Source organism: Podarcis liolepis, assembly GCF_965112155.1.
Source record: "Podarcis liolepis genome assembly, chromosome: 17".
NCBI classification, from domain to species: domain Eukaryota; kingdom Metazoa; phylum Chordata; class Lepidosauria; order Squamata; family Lacertidae; genus Podarcis; species Podarcis liolepis.
The window spans coordinates 10,459,305-10,477,814 of NC_139571.1; the positions used below are offsets into that span (position 1 = coordinate 10,459,305).

The following is an 18,510-nucleotide window of genomic DNA, read 5'->3' on the forward strand; positions in this document are numbered from 1 at the left end:
ATGTGACTGAATCAGGACTGACCACATGGTCCATGTTGAGAGCCAAGTAGATCGTCCCACCAAGTAGGACAATCATCAAAGTTAAAAATGCTGCTCCAAGTCAGGAAATTATGTGAGGTGACAATTTAAAAGCTAGCATGTGCTTCATTTTTGCATCATGTGGTTCTGTTGTTGGTCTTAGTTAAAGATCTGGACAATGTCTAGTGATCTGAAGGCCTTTTGATAGCCTTTCTCAGGTTTGGGAATTCTCCTTTAAATCAGCAACCTGGTGCCCTCCAGATGTTGAATATCAATTCCCATTGGACACACTGGCTGAAGCTGATGGAAGTTGCAGTCCTAAACATCTGGGGGGCAAAGTCTTCTTTACATGCATTTTGACACTCACAGCCGCACATCCAAGAGTTACGGCTTTCGTATGAACAATGACAATGGTCCAGTTGACCCCATGTGTGTTGATGCATTTTTCTACGCTCAGCCACAAGTAATCCTGGCTTTACTAAGAGGTAAAATACTGACGCCTCCTGGACACGAGGTCAACTTCTTTGTTCCAATCAAAATTTGCACACAAAGCCCATGCTGTGTCTACAAGTAGAGAGTATGAATCCCAGATTCCTGACCTCCTCCTTGGAAGACCTCTGTGGTTCCTTCCTTGGGGCTGGGTGGCAGAGCAGAATCAAAGCTTTCTATGCTGTCAATGCCATGTTACAAGAAATGAAAACCAGACAGGCTGAGTCGTGCAGCAATTTGATGGGAGCAACAGCAGCAGGCCTGAGTTCCAGATGGCTGGCGGATGGCAGAAATATGCTTGAGGTTTCAAGAATCCTTGAGGTTTGGGGCTTTTAAGAAAGCATCAGCTAAAGTCCAGGGATTAGTCAGAGGCAGCAATAAAGCAACGGATGCTGAACGATCAGGGTTTTGGGGACATGTTCTTTCTGCCCGAACCGGCAGAGGAAAATGATCTCTTACAGGATTGGGTGAATGTTGCTGTCTTGGAATACTGACCTTCAGGAGATGTTGTTGGATTCCAGCTCCCATCAGTCACAGCCAGTGTTCAGGGATGATGGGACTTAAAGTCCTGCAACATCTGGAGGGCCCCAGGTTCACCCTCCTTATTCTCTTGAGTTCTCTGGACCAACTGCAGGTGAGGAAATGACCTTTTCCTATTTTCTTTTCAAGGGACAGTGATACACGGGGACTGCTGGCTAGAGAAGGACAAGAGAGGGGCATACTTGTGGAATCGGCATGCTGCCTTATCCCCAGGCTGCAGAGAGAGAGACGGGAGAGGCACTGATTGAGGTGAGACAAACCTTTTCGATGCGCACAACAACCAGGACTTCTTCTGCAATGTTAGGAATTGCAGATTGCTAGCCCTTTTGCTACTTCACAATGCTGCCAGATCCTTCGCAATGCTGCCACTACAAACCCTGTGACCATGGACTTAGCCACACTGACCTTTTGCCCTGCTATACGTGGTTTTAATTTTTTTATTTTTGCCCTGGAGCTTTCCCCTTGGAAACCCGCTCTTGGGTGCTCAATCAAAGCAAACAACAATTCAGGTTTTCCGCAGGGTTGACGTTTGCTCCAATTCAGCTTTAAAGAGTAGGTCTTCATGGGGAAAGCTTTAGGGCAAAAAGAAAGGCACTTGGACATGGAGCTTTAAAGCATGGACTGTGCTGAGAAAGAGCGGAGGAAAAGTTGCTGTGGATTAGCAAGCCCTGCACCTAAATCTCCTAGACCTATTTCTGTTCCCAAGGACAATGCATGAACATTACTGTCTGGTCTGCTGGGAGGGATTCCTGGGAGCAATAAGGTGGCTGTAGCTCACTCCTTTTCTGTCTGGTGGCAGTGATATCCTAAGTGGCTGGAGGTGCTTGAGTTGGGGCTGTTGAAAGGAGGTTGGCTCAGCATCCACCTCCTGGCTAATTGCAGCTTAATTCCACTGTGATGAGTTCAGGTCCTGTCCCTGCTTCATAAAGCAAAACTGATATACTGTACATATATATGTGTGTGTATATAGATAGATTGCCCTCTTGGTGAGGCTCCTCATGGTGGACAACCATTGCCAGATACTGCTTAGCTTTGCAAATGTGCTAGCAGTTTTATTGCTGCACCACTAGCAGGTCGCCAGCAATGCATCGTGGTTGAAGCTGCAAATGGCGAGGAGAGTGATTTTGTTAAAGCCGTCAAGACAGCCAGTGTTGAAGCTGGAGGGCAGTGTGGCCCAACATATGGAGTTCTGAGCATCCTCAATCAGTTTTGTGTGTCAGCATCTAAGGCAGAAGTCTCGCCTCTTCCAGTGGCAGGTTCTGAGCTAGTGGTCTAGGGTCTGGCAGCCGTGTTCGATTAATAGATTCATCATGGTTGGTTCATTTAGGACAAAACGAGTTTTCTGATCAGGCAAATCAGCACCTGAGGAGAGACTTCAGGAGCAGAATCTCTGGGGCTATGGTTACGCTGATCTGAAAAAGCTTGCACGAGGGTCGCAGCCAACCAGACCAGACAGCAAGGAGTGGGAATTATTTGTTCCCAACCAGCAGAGAAATTTGAGGAAGATCAAGAAACATCGGCCAGCAAGATGGCTGATCACCAGCCAGTGTGGTGTAGTGGTTAAGAGCAGTGGACTCGTAATCTGGTGAACCGGGTTCGATTGCCCACTCCTCCACATGCAGCTGCTGGGTGACCTTGGGCAAGTCACACTTCTCTGAAGTCTCTCAGCCCCACTCACCTCACAGAGTGTTTGTTGTGGGGGAGGAAGGGAAAGGAGAATGTTAGCCACTTTGAGGCTCCTTAAGGGGAGTGAAAGGTAGGATATCAAGTCCAAACTCTTCTCTTCTTGATGTCTTTCTGCCAGTAGAGTGGAATGACCCTTTTTCCAGTCCTGTGCAGAGGTCATGGAGTATCTACATGTATCTACATGGAAATGAACATTTGGCATTTGTTTTTGCTCTGTGAGAGATGATTGTCATTCTGGCTTCTATAAGGTTGGTAGGAAAATGGGGGTGGTAGGAACAAATGTTCAGTTTCAGGATTCAGCAATGAGTTCTTTTGGAGGCAGGTTCGGAAAATCACAATTGGTGTGGGAGCTGTTGTAGACGAATGCTATCTCCAGCTAAGCCGCTTTGCAGAGTTGTGGCACCTTCTCCACTGAAAAGGAAAGAACCTGAAAAGTGAGCAGGATTGTTATCAAGTGAGAGGTACTGTAAAGACCTCGAATGGAGACTGGCTTTGAGTAGTTTGAGCATGTGAATGCGGCTTGCTTTCTTCCTGAACTGATGCTTAGTTTGTGTTTTAGAAGGCATAAACTTATGAGAATATAAGATCCTGCTGTATCAGGCGAATGGGCCATCTAGTTCAGGTTGTGGTTCTCACAACAGCCAAACAGATTTCCATAGGAAGGCCAAAAGCAGGGCCTGGGTTCAACATTACAGTGGTACATCGGGTAACAGATGCTTCAGGTTACAGGCGCTTCAGGTTACAGACTCCACTAACCCAGAATAGTACATTGGGTTAAGAACTTTGCTTCAGGATGAAAACAGAAATTGCGCAGCAGCCGAGTGGCGGCAGCAGGAGGCCCCATTGGCTAAAGTCATGGTTCAGGTTAAGAACAGTTTCAGGTTAAGAACGGACCTCCAGAACGAATTAAGTTCTTAGCCCAAGGTACCACTGTACTCTTTCCACATGTGATTCCTATCAACTAGTGTTCAGAGGCATACTTGCCTATGGCATGCCACCACTCAGATCTATTTAAAGCTATTTGGGTAGCAGTTTGCTCCCATGACAGGAGGTTCAAGCAGCCCTCTAGGTATGTGGTTTTGGGGTGCTGATTGATTATTTATTTTTGCAAGTTCTGCTTGTACCAGATTTCAAAGCCTCCTATCACTGACCCTCGGAAGCGTTGAGTGATTTTATGACCACTCACCCAGCCCAGCCCTCCCTCTCCTTCTGACCCCAGAAGGGAAGTCCTATTTCCACTTTCCCAAGTTCGACTTTTGCTGCTTCAGCTCCACTCTGCTTGCAAGCTCTTTGCTTCCCTGCATGTCTCTCTCCCCCCCCCCCCCAACTCGCCCCAGCTTCCTGCTCTGGGAAAAAAGCCTGGCTGCTGAAACCGAACTTCCTTGCTCTCCCACTGGGTTGGTGTTTCATCCTCTGCTCCTCCCCCATCATTGCCAAGATTTCTTTGTCAGCAGGAGGAAGTTCTCATGTAGCAGCCTGCAAAATTGTTTATTTTTGGAGAAAATTGCTTCCATATAGGGGGAAAGGGCCAGAGTTGCTCTGCCTGTCTCTTGAAGGAGCGATGCTCAGCTTACTCTGCTCCTTTCAGATGCTGCCAGAAGCTTGCCCACCCTGAAAATAAGAGCACCCTGCTTCTTTCCTCTCCTGCCAGCTCCTCTTGAAATTGCTCTGTCCTTATCAGCCCACTGGCTCTTATGCTAGCATCTGGGTAAGCTAGCCATTGTCCATTTGTCCGATTTGCAGGCTTCATACTGCACCTGATAACGGCATGGAAAAGGGTGGATTGAACTAATAAGCTATGGAGAAACTCAGGTTTTGATGCAGAAATCAAGCAGCCTGGATTAGTCTATCAACGTGATGCTTTTGAACAGCACCTAGCATGCAGATGGTGCATTGCAAATATTTATTAATTATTGCAGTAGATGGGCATGTTGACAATGTTTGGCCAGTACGTTTTTTGTCCATTTTTTTCAACAACATCAACAAAAGTTTGCTAGACCTTAGGTTTTGAGGTATTGAGCTGCTCAGGTTTCGCAAAGTAACTAAAAATAAAACCACATAAAAACAGCTTTCAGGCATGGATGCAAATGTCCAAGAATAAAACACATGCAAACCACATCAGTTGTGAAGGGGGCCTTACTGCAACCCTTTGGATGTGGGGCTTCCTTTGAACACTGCTCAGATGATGGACTGTGTCCAACTTTGCTAGGCCCAGCCAATGAAATATATCTCACTGGTTTTACAACAGTTTCGCTGACTGCTGGTGCATTTCCAAATTCAGTTCAAACTGCTGGTTGCTGGTTACCCTTTTAAGGTCCTGGGAAGCTTTGAACTTGGGTGCCCGAAGTGAAGCCTTCTTCCACATGGACCTGTCTGTGTGTTCGGAGGTCCTTATTTGACTCAAGGAGGTGGCTACTGGGGGGGGGGTGGGCTTTTTAGTTGTGGCACCTCTGCCCCAGAAAAGTTCTCCCCATGGGGACTTGGCTGGTGCTGTCCATTATTTCTTTCTGGCAGAAGACATTTTTGTTTTGTTTTTTTCTGGTTGAAACTGACTTAATTCTGTGGCTGTGATTGAATCCCTCTTTTGCAGGGATAGGGAACCCTGGGGGTCATCAACACTTGGGGGCTGCAAGCCCCCCCCATTCCCACGTTAACGGCTGAGAACCATCATTATTGCTTCTAACCGTACAGATGAGTCATTTTGTAAGCTGCTTTGGAGAATGTCATTGAAAAGCAATGTATAAGTTAATAAAGGGCACTCCCCGCATTTCATCTCCTCTCTCCTTTGTCCACATACTGTAACAGCTAAGTTCTTTCTCTTAACCCCCACCTGCCACCCCCAGCACCCCATGGACTCTTCTCCATTGACCGGCAGTTCCTCTTAAGACAACTGCGACGGTGAGCTCATTGCCAGGATTGCACAAGAGCCAGTGTGGCCTCGGGGTCAGAGGGCCAGACTAGGACCTGGGAGATCAAGGTTCAAATCCCCACTTGACCACGAAGCTCACCAGGTGACGTTGGGACAGTCACAGTCTTTCAGCCTAGCCTTCCTCACAGGGCTGTTTTGAGGATAAAATGGAGTGTGCGGAGGGTGGGGGGGGGAGAACCATGTACAACACCTTGGAGGGAAGGTGGGATGTAAGTTTAATAAATAATAAATAAATCCAGTCAGCCACTTGATCCAATAAGTACGGTATGCCCTAGACTACCTAAAAATGCCAATAAGGGTGTATGCTTGCTACGTAGGGCATGCCTAAAAATGAAAACACATTGTGGATTAGTTATATCTCACTCTTATTTTATTTTTTCATCTATTACTTACATGTTGGGACGCGGGTGGCGCTGTGGGTTAAACCACAAAGCAAAGGACTTGCCGATCAGAAGGTCGGCGGTTCGAATCCCTGCGATGGGGTGAGCTCCCGTTGCTAGGTCCCTGCTCCTGCCAACCTAGCAGTTCAAAAGCACGTCAAAGTGCAAGTAGATAAATAGGTACCGCTCTGGTGGGAAGGTAAACGGCATTTCCGTGTGCTGCTCTGGTTCGCCAGAAGCGGCTTAGTCATGCTGGCCACATGACCCGGAAGCTGTACACCGGCTCCCTTGGCCAATAAAGTGAGATGAGCGCCACAACCCCAGAGTTGGCCACGACTGGACCTAATGGTCAGGGGTCCCTTTACCTTTACTTTACTTACATGTTGTTTATTTCTCTCAATATTTTTTTTAATGAAATGGAAGAGGATGCTGGGATGCAATACGTAGAGACTACACAGCACTCACTGCAGCAGAACCAGGGGGAGTGGAGCTGGGACAATGCCTTAGGCCAGCATCGCCCATTTTCTAAAAGTGGCCCTTGCCCTTCCTTGGGCCAATGTTTCCCAACCTAACAAAAATCTAATTTGACCGTTTGAACAACAGGGCACTTTGTCTCCAGTTCCAAGCCTTCAGGGGGCTTTCCAAGCTTCTGTTTCCTTTCCTTCCCAAGAAGGGTGTGGGCGCGCTTTGGAGCTGGACCTCTGGTGTTTAAACTCATTCAGTGTACCCACAACCGAGATAAGCTACACCCAAATGTATTTTCAAAGTGGGGTTAGCATGCCTCCCATTCAGCCTGTGTTGCAAATGGAAGGGAGCTTTTCCGAGGGGTGCCTCTCGCTGTTCATTCCACTATTTGGGTTGCAGTGAAATCCTATCCCTTTGACATGTGTATTCCTTCCCTCTTTGTCCACTAGCCCCAAGTGAGGGAGCCACAACTGGTGGCTGCCACTCTGAATTTTAAGTGCCGCATCACTTGAGATTTTAGGCACAATCCCAAGTTCCCTCCTCGGCTCCCGCAACACTCCACCATTAAACTTTCTGTTTTCTGAATTTCACTGTGGCAAACATGTGCTTGTGCTGTACCACTTCAGACTGCAATAGAATGCATTCTCTCTCTCTCTCTCTCTCTCTCTCTCTCTCTCTCTCTCTCTCTCTCTCTCGTGCATGCGCGCGCGCACACACACACACACACTTCCATATAGAAAAGTTGTTGGGAGAAGAGTTATGTCTTGGCCTTCCCATGATATGCTAAATTTCAACATGCAGGAAATTTTATAAATGCACACCCTGCAGGTATCCCTATTTTCTAGGGACAGTCCTGGATTTACAGAAGCCGCCCCAGTTTCTGATTTAATCCTGGGATGTCCCGCTTTTCCTTAGGACGTCCTTGTTTTCATCGGAGAAATGTCGGAGGGTATATGTACGTAGTGAGTGACCTAGCGTGCAGGAGTGGAGAATCTGGACCAAGTCTCTTTCTGTTGAAGGTTCTCCGTTTACTAAGGCTGGATCTAGACTTGTCTTTTTTTATTATTAAAGATATTTATTTAAATTTCAACATATTACGAAAATAAGCAAAAAAAATATATATAAAATGAAAATAGAAGATAAAAATAATTTAAAAAGCAGATTAGTCTTTCCATGTCTTATCTTTCATTTGCTTGTTTCCCCGACCTCCTCACACCTCCCTTTTTGTATTCCAGTTCAAATTAGTTAGTTCAGCAAATCCTTTTCCTCTTTGATTTTAACTTAATCTCTTATCTTAAAATGTAATAACTTTAAATTATCACCTGTTAACAATCCATTTTTACATATTCCTTTTAACATTGCTGCTAAAAACCACTTAACTTCAATCCAACATCATTCTAACATTCATTAATTTTGCAGTATTGTAGCATCCTGCTTGTGGTTAACGCTTAGCTGGAATGAAATATTCAACGCAGCAACAGAGAAATTAAAAAATAATTTATTTGTCAGACAAATAAATAAGAGGCACAGTGGTATATGGTTACCAAGCTCTGGCCTGGCCTCCTACCATTATGGCCAGCACTTATATTTCCTTAATCCAGCCCCCTTTGCTCCTCCTATGGCTGCCTCTGTCCCATCAGCCTGGTTGAAATTCCTATTGGCTGATTGGTATAACCAATCACAAAAATACACTCATATCCTACTGTCCTTATAAGGAACACAAAGAGCTATATATAAATGACAAATAAGTAATAATATATCTTACATGGAATCTTAATTACCAGCTCACCTCTTGCCCTCCTTGCCCTACTGCCTTCTAAAACAAATGGTTAATCTTAAATTTTTATCTTAAACATATGTCAAGGATCTTGAGTTTCACATCAATATTGAAAGATCTCCTTCATTTGAAGGTTTCTAAACAAATATCTGACAACTTATATATCAGAATTGCTCGGATGGCGTCTTCTTGTCTGACAGGGGGGCTGGACTGGTGGCTGACTTAATTCCAGGATAAATACAACTCTTCTAGCATTTGTTAAATCCTTTGCATAATTACATTTAAGCCAGGATATTTCATACATTATCATAGATAGCTTTTTAGAAGGATAAACTTCCTAAAAGTAACAAGGAAGGAACAGTTTACAGCCTCAAAATAAAATAGGAAAAAAGCCTCTTCCCCTCTTCACACTTCCCCCCCTTCTCCAGCCGGTTTGTTTTCCATGTGCTCTTGGCCTTTTGACCTTAGGCTCAAGTTTAAGGCACACAGTTTTATTTTACTGTTTACCAAACTCTTAATTATGTTGGGTCCGTAACCTTGCTCTTCAGCCTGTATTTCCAGCTTTTACGACTTTGAGAAACTTGTCTCCTGCTACTGCTATAAATCAGGGAGGCCCTTGTTCAGGAGAGCAGGAAGATAAACAACTGCCAAAGTACTTAGCCAGCTGGTTTCTGCATGGCATGAAACTTTTGAAAGTCTAAGCCCATTTACCTGATCAAGATATAAGCCAATATATGCCTTGATTAAAATGCAGTCTATATTCAGATGCCACAATCCCCCCTTTCAAGCTCAAGGACCTTGCTACCAAGCGTCCTTGATAGCTTGATCTTCATCATATTCCTGAGTTAAAGCTCTGTATAGGGCCATGATATGAGGTAGAGTTTCATTCGAAATCATCTTGCTAATTGTACTTCTAAAACATGAGATGATACATGGCATCATACATAAAACCATCACTACTACCGTCAAGAAAAACAAGCAAGACATGTGGCCAACACACGGATTGCCTCACCATTATCTGAAATGTTAAAGCAACAGGCATTCCCTGTCAAGTTCAAGACTCCACATAGGCCTCCCTGCCTGGCAAGTACATAATCCATTCCCATTTTCAGCTGCAAAATGGGGCTCTACTTTCATCCAACTGTTGTGCAATAAGTCTCAAACTCTGGGCCGTTGCATTGGTTACAAGTTCCACTACTGCTTGCAATCGAATTATTCTGTTTAGATTATAAATAGGATCCCGTGCCCCTTGTATGAGCTCACCAGGATTCCAGGAGGCAGGATTATAATAGGCTATAATGCGCCCTGGCGGCCAATCATCAGTACCGCTCCGACTTTGGGTACTTCCTCCTGCTATATGAGAAATATCAGCGTTTCTTCGTGTACGCTTGGCCAAATTTAGTGGGCATAATTCACATTGGTGGTAATACCCATCCCAGGAAACAAGTCCCACTCCATTTGGAAGGGAGTTTCTTGTATGCCCATTCTCCACATATCCACCACAACCATCGGGTCTGAGGTTTTTGGTATGTGGAGTGCATAAGGCGAAATATCACAAGAGGTAGAGAGTTCACAGTGCAGTATGTTAGATTGCCTTTCTCTGTCACAGTTATGTTCCATACCACTTTCCATGCATGAATAAAAGGAAGTGCACAGGGCAAGGTATTCCGAGTTCGATAGGTAGTACCGTGTGCCCAGGTATTCTTAATATTATCCCAAGTATAGTGACAATGAGAAGAGCCTACCATGGTAGAATCAGCTGCATCTGATGATTTATGTACACAGAATTCCCCTTGCACAGGTATAACTCGTAATGTTTAGTTGAGTTCCATCCGGGGAAATTCTGTACTTCTGCTTGGTGTGGCATTTCGCTTACCATACCAATGGCATTTAATGGTATTGGTAATAAGGGCATACCTCCCTCTGAATCATCTGGCCCAAGAGAGCAAACAAGGCAATTAGTCCTATTTGCACATTGGCTACCATCTCAGCTAAACCTACCCACATATTGTGGTCATAGCGGAATCCATATTTTAGCAAATTTGGTCAGATTCAAAGACCCTTCCCTTCCCAAGGGATCAGGATTAATAATAAAATCATGTTGATGTCTAGCATATGCATTCCTTCCACAAAAGATTACCTTATTGTGATAGCATAAATATTAGTCCCAATATAATTCCCCCAGTGACAGGAATGGGGAACCACCAAGGCCAAAACATATATCCCAAGGATCCCCAATGTGTAATATCCCTGATAATTGTTCCACAAGGGGGCAGTCAATCAATTGTATAAGAGAATCTTCCCTTTCACAGTCGCTGGTTCAGACGCTCCTCAAGCTTCAGGCGTGCGCAGGTCAGCCAGCTTCCAGGTTTGTGGCTGCAGCAGGCCGGTCGTCTAATGTTGCCCGTGACCTAGCCGTTCCCGGTAGGGCTAGATACAGGGGTTTTTGGAGAGAGTCAATTTTAAAGGATTAGAGGGGTCACCTTTGCACGTCCAACTGCCTTCGGACTTCTTCAAACGGGAGTGATGAATCCAGGGGGTCACCTCAGCTACCTTCACCGCTGTTAGAGTAGAGAGCAAGACGGTGTAAGGTCCACGCCACTCAGGTGCAAGTGGATCACGTTTCCACTCTTTCACCCATATGCTATGCCAGCCTGGAGCTGATGAATCGGCAGGCAATGCTGCACGGCGTGCGCTCGAGGGCCCACCTGTTAAGATAAAAAACAAAACAAAACAAACAAACACGGGAGAGAGACAAAAACACGGGAGAGAAATTGCACTTGTCCCTGTGTCACATGTTCTCCTATTTGTTTGAGGTCAGTTGGAATATCCTGAACAAAGGAGGGCGGCCTCCCATACAGGAGCTCAAAAGGTGACAACTTAAGTCTTTTGTGGGTGTGCACCGAACACGAAACAGTGTTATGGGTAACACGTCTACCCTCCTGAGACTTTAGACATATTAGTGGGCTTCTGGCATGCCCTGCAGATACCTTGCACAAGCGTCTGGCGATAGGTGGTAAGCCTGGCCAGGTGAATTGCATTGTTTGGATCCCAATTAGGATCTTCCAAGGGAAAGTTTTCCTGGAGATGACGGTCAATATTATAAATATTTCCCACTCTGGCCTGCTCACGCAAATATATCTGTGCCTTTTCAATTTTGTCTCTCCTTTCCTCAGTGGTGAAGAGAGTATTCAGGAGCTGGCGACAACCTGTCCAAGTAGGACTGTTAGTATTTACTATTGAAGTCACCAAGTCCATCATAGCCTGAGGTTTTTCTGTGAAAGATAGGGTGTTTTCCAATTCATCAGATCCGTAGTTGTGAATGGAATGTACTGGACAGGCTCCTCAAGTGCATCAAATACTCTTCTGAGAGGGGCTACTACGTGATCTTTCTCTTCGCTTTGCTCTAGGGGCCTCAAATCATAGGGGACGGTATTTGTCCCAAGGCGTTCTTTTAGCAGCTTTATACGCCTGGCTGTATTGCTTGCTGACCGATTAAGGTCTCCCTGTAACTTCTGTAATAATTCTCTAGGACTTGGATGTACAGGGGTTTGGGGTAGGCAATCAGTTGTTCCACTAAAGGAGACTGTAGATGGAGTTCTACTGGGACTCACAGGTGGAATAACCACTTCTGCTTGGGCTTCATTATAGGACTCCAATGCCTCCTGAAGATATTTATCATAATCTATCAAGGAATCAAGTTCTGTGACTCCACCCCCATTATTCATTCCACTTTCTTGCCTTGGGGTTACAACTGGTGGAGTGTTTGGATTTATTTGGCAAGATTCCTTTCCTAGCTTTGGCTTTTACAGCCAATAATTTGCATCGTTGGACTTTGCATTCCCTTATCCATGGAGGATTTTTATTTAATGTGCTCAGCCAAGAATCTATGTATGAAAATTGTTCTGGGCACGCTTACTAAATTTATATCAAAGGTTCCTTGAGATGGCCATCCAATATTTTGTTTTGGCCATTCTAGTTCACATAACGTTCTCAAGCGTTCTGGCGTCATTTTGACTCCATATGCCCCTGAGAAGGCTTTCTTAAAATTATTTAACATACATTCAAAAGGTGTATTTCCCCCCTTTGAACCCCCAACTCCCATTGTATGGCCCTGTGAAGTATCCACTCAGTCACTCACACACACACCTTACTGGTAAACGAAGTAGTACTCACTCCACACTTAGGTCAGCTACACATTGTACTTTCTCACACATGCAATGCGCCAGATACTTCACCACACACTACCTCCCATTCTTCCCTTTCCCCCACCAGACCACCATCTGATATACCCAGCCACCTAGCGTACTCAGTTCCCCTTTACTGAGACGCAGAAGTTTGATCAGGACTTCTCTTCCTCCCAATTAATTGGAGGGCCAAAACCCCTTAGTGCACTTACCCTTAGCTGGTTCCCTGTTTATTTCTCTGGTCCCCCCCGGTCCGTCGCCGTCAGTGGGCAGGGTATCAGACAGACGAGACTGCTGCGTTCCCCTGGAAAAATTTTTCCAGTGCGCGCTGGGTAGGCACAGTTGTCCTCTCTCTTGTACCCCGCTCAGTGAGGCGAAGGGGCTGCGTTCCAGCAGACCACTAATCCGAGTCGCAGGCACCATAAAATGTAGCATCCTGCTTGTGGTTAACGCTTAGCTGGAATGAAATATTCAACGCAGCAACAGAGAAATTAAAAAATAATTTATTTGTCAGACAAATAAATAAGAGGCACAGTGGTATATGGTTACCAAGCTCTGGCCTGGCCTCCTACCATTATGGCCAGCACTTATATTTCCTTAATCCAGCCCCCTTTGCTCCTCCTATGGCTGCCTCTGTCCCATCAGCCTGGTTGAAATTCCTATTGGCTGATTGGTATAACCAATCACAAAAATACACTCATATCCTACTGTCCTTATAAGGAACACAAAGAGCTATATATAAATGACAAATAAGTAATAATATATCTTACATGGAATCTTAATTACCAGCTCACCTCTTGCCCTCCTTGCCCTACTGCCTTCTAAAACAAATGGTTAATCTTAAATTTTTATCTTAAACATATGTCAAGGATCTTGAGTTTCACATCAATATTGAAAGATCTCCTTCATTTGAAGGTTTCTAAACAAATATCTGACAACTTATATATCAGAATTGCTCGGATGGCGTCTTCTTGTCTGACAGGGGGGCTGGACTGGTGGCTGACTTAATTCCAGGATAAATACAACTCTTCTAGCATTTGTTAAATCCTTTGCATAATTACATTTAAGCCAGGATATTTCATACATTATCATAGATAGCTTTTTAGAAGGATAAACTTCCTAAAAGTAACAAGGAAGGAACAGTTTACAGCCTCAAAATAAAATAGGAAAAAAGCCTCTTCCCCTCTTCACACTTCCCCCCCTTCTCCAGCCGGTTTGTTTTCCATGTGCTCTTGGCCTTTTGACCTTAGGCTCAAGTTTAAGGCACACAGTTTTATTTTACTGTTTACCAAACTCTTAATTATGTTGGGTCCGTAACCTTGCTCTTCAGCCTGTATTTCCAGCTTTTACGACTTTGAGAAACTTGTCTCCTGCTACTGCTATAAATCAGGGAGGCCCTTGTTCAGGAGAGCAGGAAGATAAACAACTGCCAAAGTACTTAGCCAGCTGGTTTCTGCATGGCATGAAACTTTTGAAAGTCTAAGCCCATTTACCTGATCAAGATATAAGCCAATATATGCCTTGATTAAAATGCAGTCTATATTCAGATGCCACAGTATTTCTGTAAATATTCTTTAAATTTCTTCCAATCTTCTTCCACCGACTCTTGGATCTAGACTTGTCATAGGAGCGATTCAGTTAAACACATTGCAGGGAAATCTGGTAGGACGGGATTTTACAGTAGCGGATCCATTTGTGAGGAGCATAACTCTTCTGACAACTCTCCACTGATGGTTCTTCCACTGCTGCTCAGTATCTGACATGCAAGGCCATTGTCCACCAGACTCTCCCGGGAGAGGGCCTATGGAACGGTCACATGCAATGGCCAAATCCATTGTCAACCTCATCCTCTACTTTAGTGGGATTTTTGTTGTTGTTCCAAACCCTGATCTCAGCCCCCCAAGCCTGCCCTTCCCTTTTCAGCTGCAACTTCTGAGTGTCTTTGTGCCTCAAAAGCAAAAGCCTCCTCTCCGCCTCATGCTGCTATTTTTAAAAGCTTTGTTTGCCTTTTCCAGTGGATGCTTGTTGATCATGGGTTATACTTTTTAGTAGAGCAGGAAGCCCCTGGGGTCAGGATGCCCGCCCACCCTTCCTGTCTCCAATCAGCTGCTTTTGTCTATCTCTGCTCATGGCCTCTGGGGAAGGGAACATGATGCGGAGGCCCTGTTGCTGGGATCGGGTGCGAGAGGTTCCTCTCTTCTGCATGCATTGTGGATTTTTTTGCAAAGCTGGCTCTTTGTGTACTAAATCTATTTTCATTTTTCCGACTTCAGACTATTTAGATAAATCTGAGTAAGCAGATTTAACAAATTCAGTTAATAGAGACCTCCATCTGCATGCAGCCTTGCAACTGGGCGTCCTTTTGACTGTTGGGTTGGGGGCTTATCCCCTAGTTGCTGCTGCTTCCCTTTGTAGTTAGTGGGCCTTGGGCTGTCCCTCCCTCCTTGTGTGTTCACCATTCAGTCTTGACCCTGTGTAAATTTCTTGCCTGGAGATTGTCCAGACCAGGGGCAAACTTTTTAAGCAGAGGGCCGATCCACTGTCCCTCAGACCTTGTGAGGGGCTGGACTATATTTTGGAAGAAAAGAAAAAGAAAGAACGAATTCCTATGCCCCACAAATAACCCAGAGAGGCATTTTAAATAAAAGCACACATTCTACTCATGTAAAAACACACTGATTCCTGGACTCTCCGCGGGCTGGATTTAGAAGGCAATTGGGCCGGACTATGGGTAGGCAAACTAAGGCCCGGGGGCCAGATCCGGCCCAATCGCCTTCTAAATCTGGCCCGCAGACAGTCCAGGGATCAGCGTGTTTTTACATGAGTAGAATGTGTCCTTTTATTTAAAATGAATCTCTGGGTGATTTGTGGGGCATAGGAATTTGTTCATTTCCGCTCCCCCAAATATAGTCCGGCCCTCCTCAAGGTCTGAGGGACAGTGGAACGGCCCCCTGCTGAAAAAGTTTGCTGACCCCTGGTCCAGACCCTCCAAGTGTCCCTATTTTCCAGGGACACTCCCAGATTTACAGAAGCCGTCCCATTTTCTGATCCCACTTTTCCTTAGGATGTCCCTATTTTGATCAGAGAAACGTTAGAGGTTATGGAGTTAGGCAACCCCCGAACCAAGTATATAAGTAACTAGACAACCTTTAGAAGACACCTGAAGGTGGCCCTGTATAGGTTTTTTAATATTTAATATTTTATTATGTTTTTATATGTGTTGCAAGGCAGACAGATGGGTGGGGCATAAATAATGACATTAGAATTATTTTAATATGGAATAAGGTGAAGGTAAGGGACCCCGACTCTGGGGTTGCTGTGCTCATCTTGCTTTATTGACTGAGGGAGCCGGCGTACAGTTCGCGGATCATGTGGCCAGCATGACTAAGCCGCTTCTGGCGAACCAAAGCAGCGCACGGAAACACCGTTTACCTTCCCACCGGAGCGGTACCTATTTATCTACTTGCACTTTGACGTGCTTTCAAACTGCTAAGTTGGCAGGAGCAGGGACAGAGCAACGGGAGCTCACCCCGTTGCGGGGATTCGAACCGCCGACCTTCTGATTGGCAAGTCCTAGGCTCTGTGGTTTAACCCACAGCGCCACCCGCGTCCCTCAATATGGAATAGGATGTCCCTATTTTCATCAGAGAAATACTGGAGGATATGGCTGGTCTCTCCGAACACCTTCTCTCCGCACCCCACTTTTTATTCATTCTTTTATACATTTTTTAAAAAGTAATAATCATAAATAAATAAGAATAAAAATGTGCACCCCACAACTGAGACCATGCCATTGTAACTATCCAACCTCCAAAAATTTCAAACACCTCTTGCGATGGTTTGACCCCTTTCCATTTTAACAGTACACATAGAATCATAGAATCATAGAGTTGGAAGAGACCACAAGGGCCATCGAGTCCAACCCCCTGCCAAGCAGGAAACACCATCAGAGCACTCCTGACATATGGTTGTCAAGCCTCTGCTTAAAGACCTCCAAAGAAGGAGACTCCACCACACTCCTTGGCAGCAAATTCCACTGTCAAACAGCTCTTACTGTCAGGAAGTTCTTCCTAATGTTTAGGTGGAATCTTCTTTCTTGTAGTTTGGCTCCATTGCTCCGTGTCCGCTTCTCTGGAGCAGCAGAAAACAACCTTTCTCCCTCCTCTATGTGACATCCTTTTATATATTTGAACATGGCTATTATACAAACACCTTCCATTTCTCCTCAAAATCATTTCTCCTGCATATTTCCCTGTCTTACCTTAATGGCACATGTTAATTTATCACTAATAGCTACATCCCACACCTCTTTATACCATTCTTCCATTTTATATTCTGCTTGCTGCTTCCGCTTCCTGAGCTCCTTCTGTGTCTTGGTGCCAGACTCACCTTTGAGGCTGCCGGCTCCTCCTCAGCTTCCTGCCCCAAAACTTGGCTTTGCTTTCTTTCTTTTGGCCCAGTTCTGTCTTCTTGGGCAAGCTCCCTCGGTTCTGTTGGCTGGCCCTGTGGCATCTGGAGGGAGGGAGAGACCGAGGTGGGGATGGAGAGAGAGAGATCTGGCTGGGGCCTGCACCTGCAAGAAAGGTATTGATCCCTGCTGGTTTTGCTTTGGCAGCATTAATCATGGCCAAGCTTTTTGGCAAACATGCTGCAAACCACATCCAAAGAATGCCTAGAATATGTATTTTAGGACGGTAAGAGCTGTTTAACAGTGGAACAGGCTCCCTTGGAAGGTGGTTGTCAGGGAACTACCATCAGCTCAGAGCAGTTGTGTTACAGGGAGCCTCCGAAGATCTTGCGAAGCAGTTCTTCCTCTGGCGAGGAGGGAAGCCCCCACCTCCAGTGGGGAAGGGGCTCGGGGATCAGAAGATGCTAGGGAGAGCCTCAACATCGAGCCTGAGCAAAGGGGAGGGGAGGCAAGTCCCCCTTTGCCAGCACCCATGTTGCGCAGTAGGTTTGCGTGCAGAGAGAGAAGGAGAAGGATGGGGGTCACAGGACTGTTATGCTGGGGAAGGTATAAGGACCACCCACTCCCAGATTCTGCTAGCGACTGAGCAGACATGGACTTGTGACGCTCTGCACTGTAAGATAGTTTCTACAGATAATAAAGACTGGAAAAGACAAGTTGGAGTCTTGCCTGTTTGCTCTCGAGCAAACACACCATCACCTGACAGTGGTGGACTCTCTTTTCTTGGAGGTTTTTAAGGACAGGTTGGATGGACATCTATCTGGGATGCTTTAGTTGAGATTCCTGTATTGCAGGGGGTTGGACTAGATGACCCTTGGATCCCTTCCAACTCATAGAATTGTATGTGTGACCTGCATATGTGGAAAAAATCACTACAGTGACTTAGCAAACGAAAGGGGCTATGATGTGTATTGCACCTTAGAGTTGGAGAAGCCCTAAGAGACTATAATGCCTGCCTTCTAAAACTTCTTTGCTCTCATTGTTGTTGTTGTTTTGTAGCTAGGAATCCCTTTCTAATGACTGAGTCAAATCTTCCTTCTTGTAGCTCAGAAACTTTGGTGGATACCAATAGGCTGAATCGTTGTTTTTTCACATTGTCACCTAAGATTCTTTGCAAAACCGCACTTGGGGTGCTATGTACAGTTCTGGCCATCGCTTCTCAAAAAGAGTATTGCATCGCTGGGAAAGGTGCAGAAAAAGGCCACCTGCATGACCAGAGCGACACCCCTATGAGCAAAGTTTGCAACATTTTGGGGGACTTTTCACTTTAGAAAGCAAGATGAACAAGGCGAGGCAAGAGAGTGGTTCATGCATCGTGTGGAGAAAGTGGATGGGGAAAACTCACTCTTTCATAATACTATAATCTGGAGCCATCCAACGAAACTGAATCTTGGGAAACAGAAGGAAGTACTTATTCACACAGGTATACAGTGGTACCTCAGGTTACATACGCTTCAGGTTACAGACTCCGCTAACCCAGAAATATTACCTCGGGTTAAGAACTTTGCTTCAGGATGAGAACAGAAATCGCATGGCGACAGCAGCAGGAGACCCCATTAGCTAAAGTGGCG

At 45.4% G+C, this 18,510-nt stretch overlaps 1 protein-coding gene across 6 annotated transcripts in view; it reads left to right on the forward strand.

Annotated features, from left to right (window-relative positions):
* Positions 1-18,510, forward strand: part of KANK2 (KN motif and ankyrin repeat domains 2) — a 92,320-nt gene that overhangs the window by 36,307 nt on the left and 37,503 nt on the right. For all 6 annotated transcript variants that reach the window (XM_083482932.1, XM_083482935.1, XM_083482934.1 and 3 more), the window contains one exon: positions 1,177-1,296. The gene's annotated coding sequence lies outside the window, so the exon portion shown is untranslated. The remainder of the gene's footprint in view (positions 1-1,176; positions 1,297-18,510) is intronic.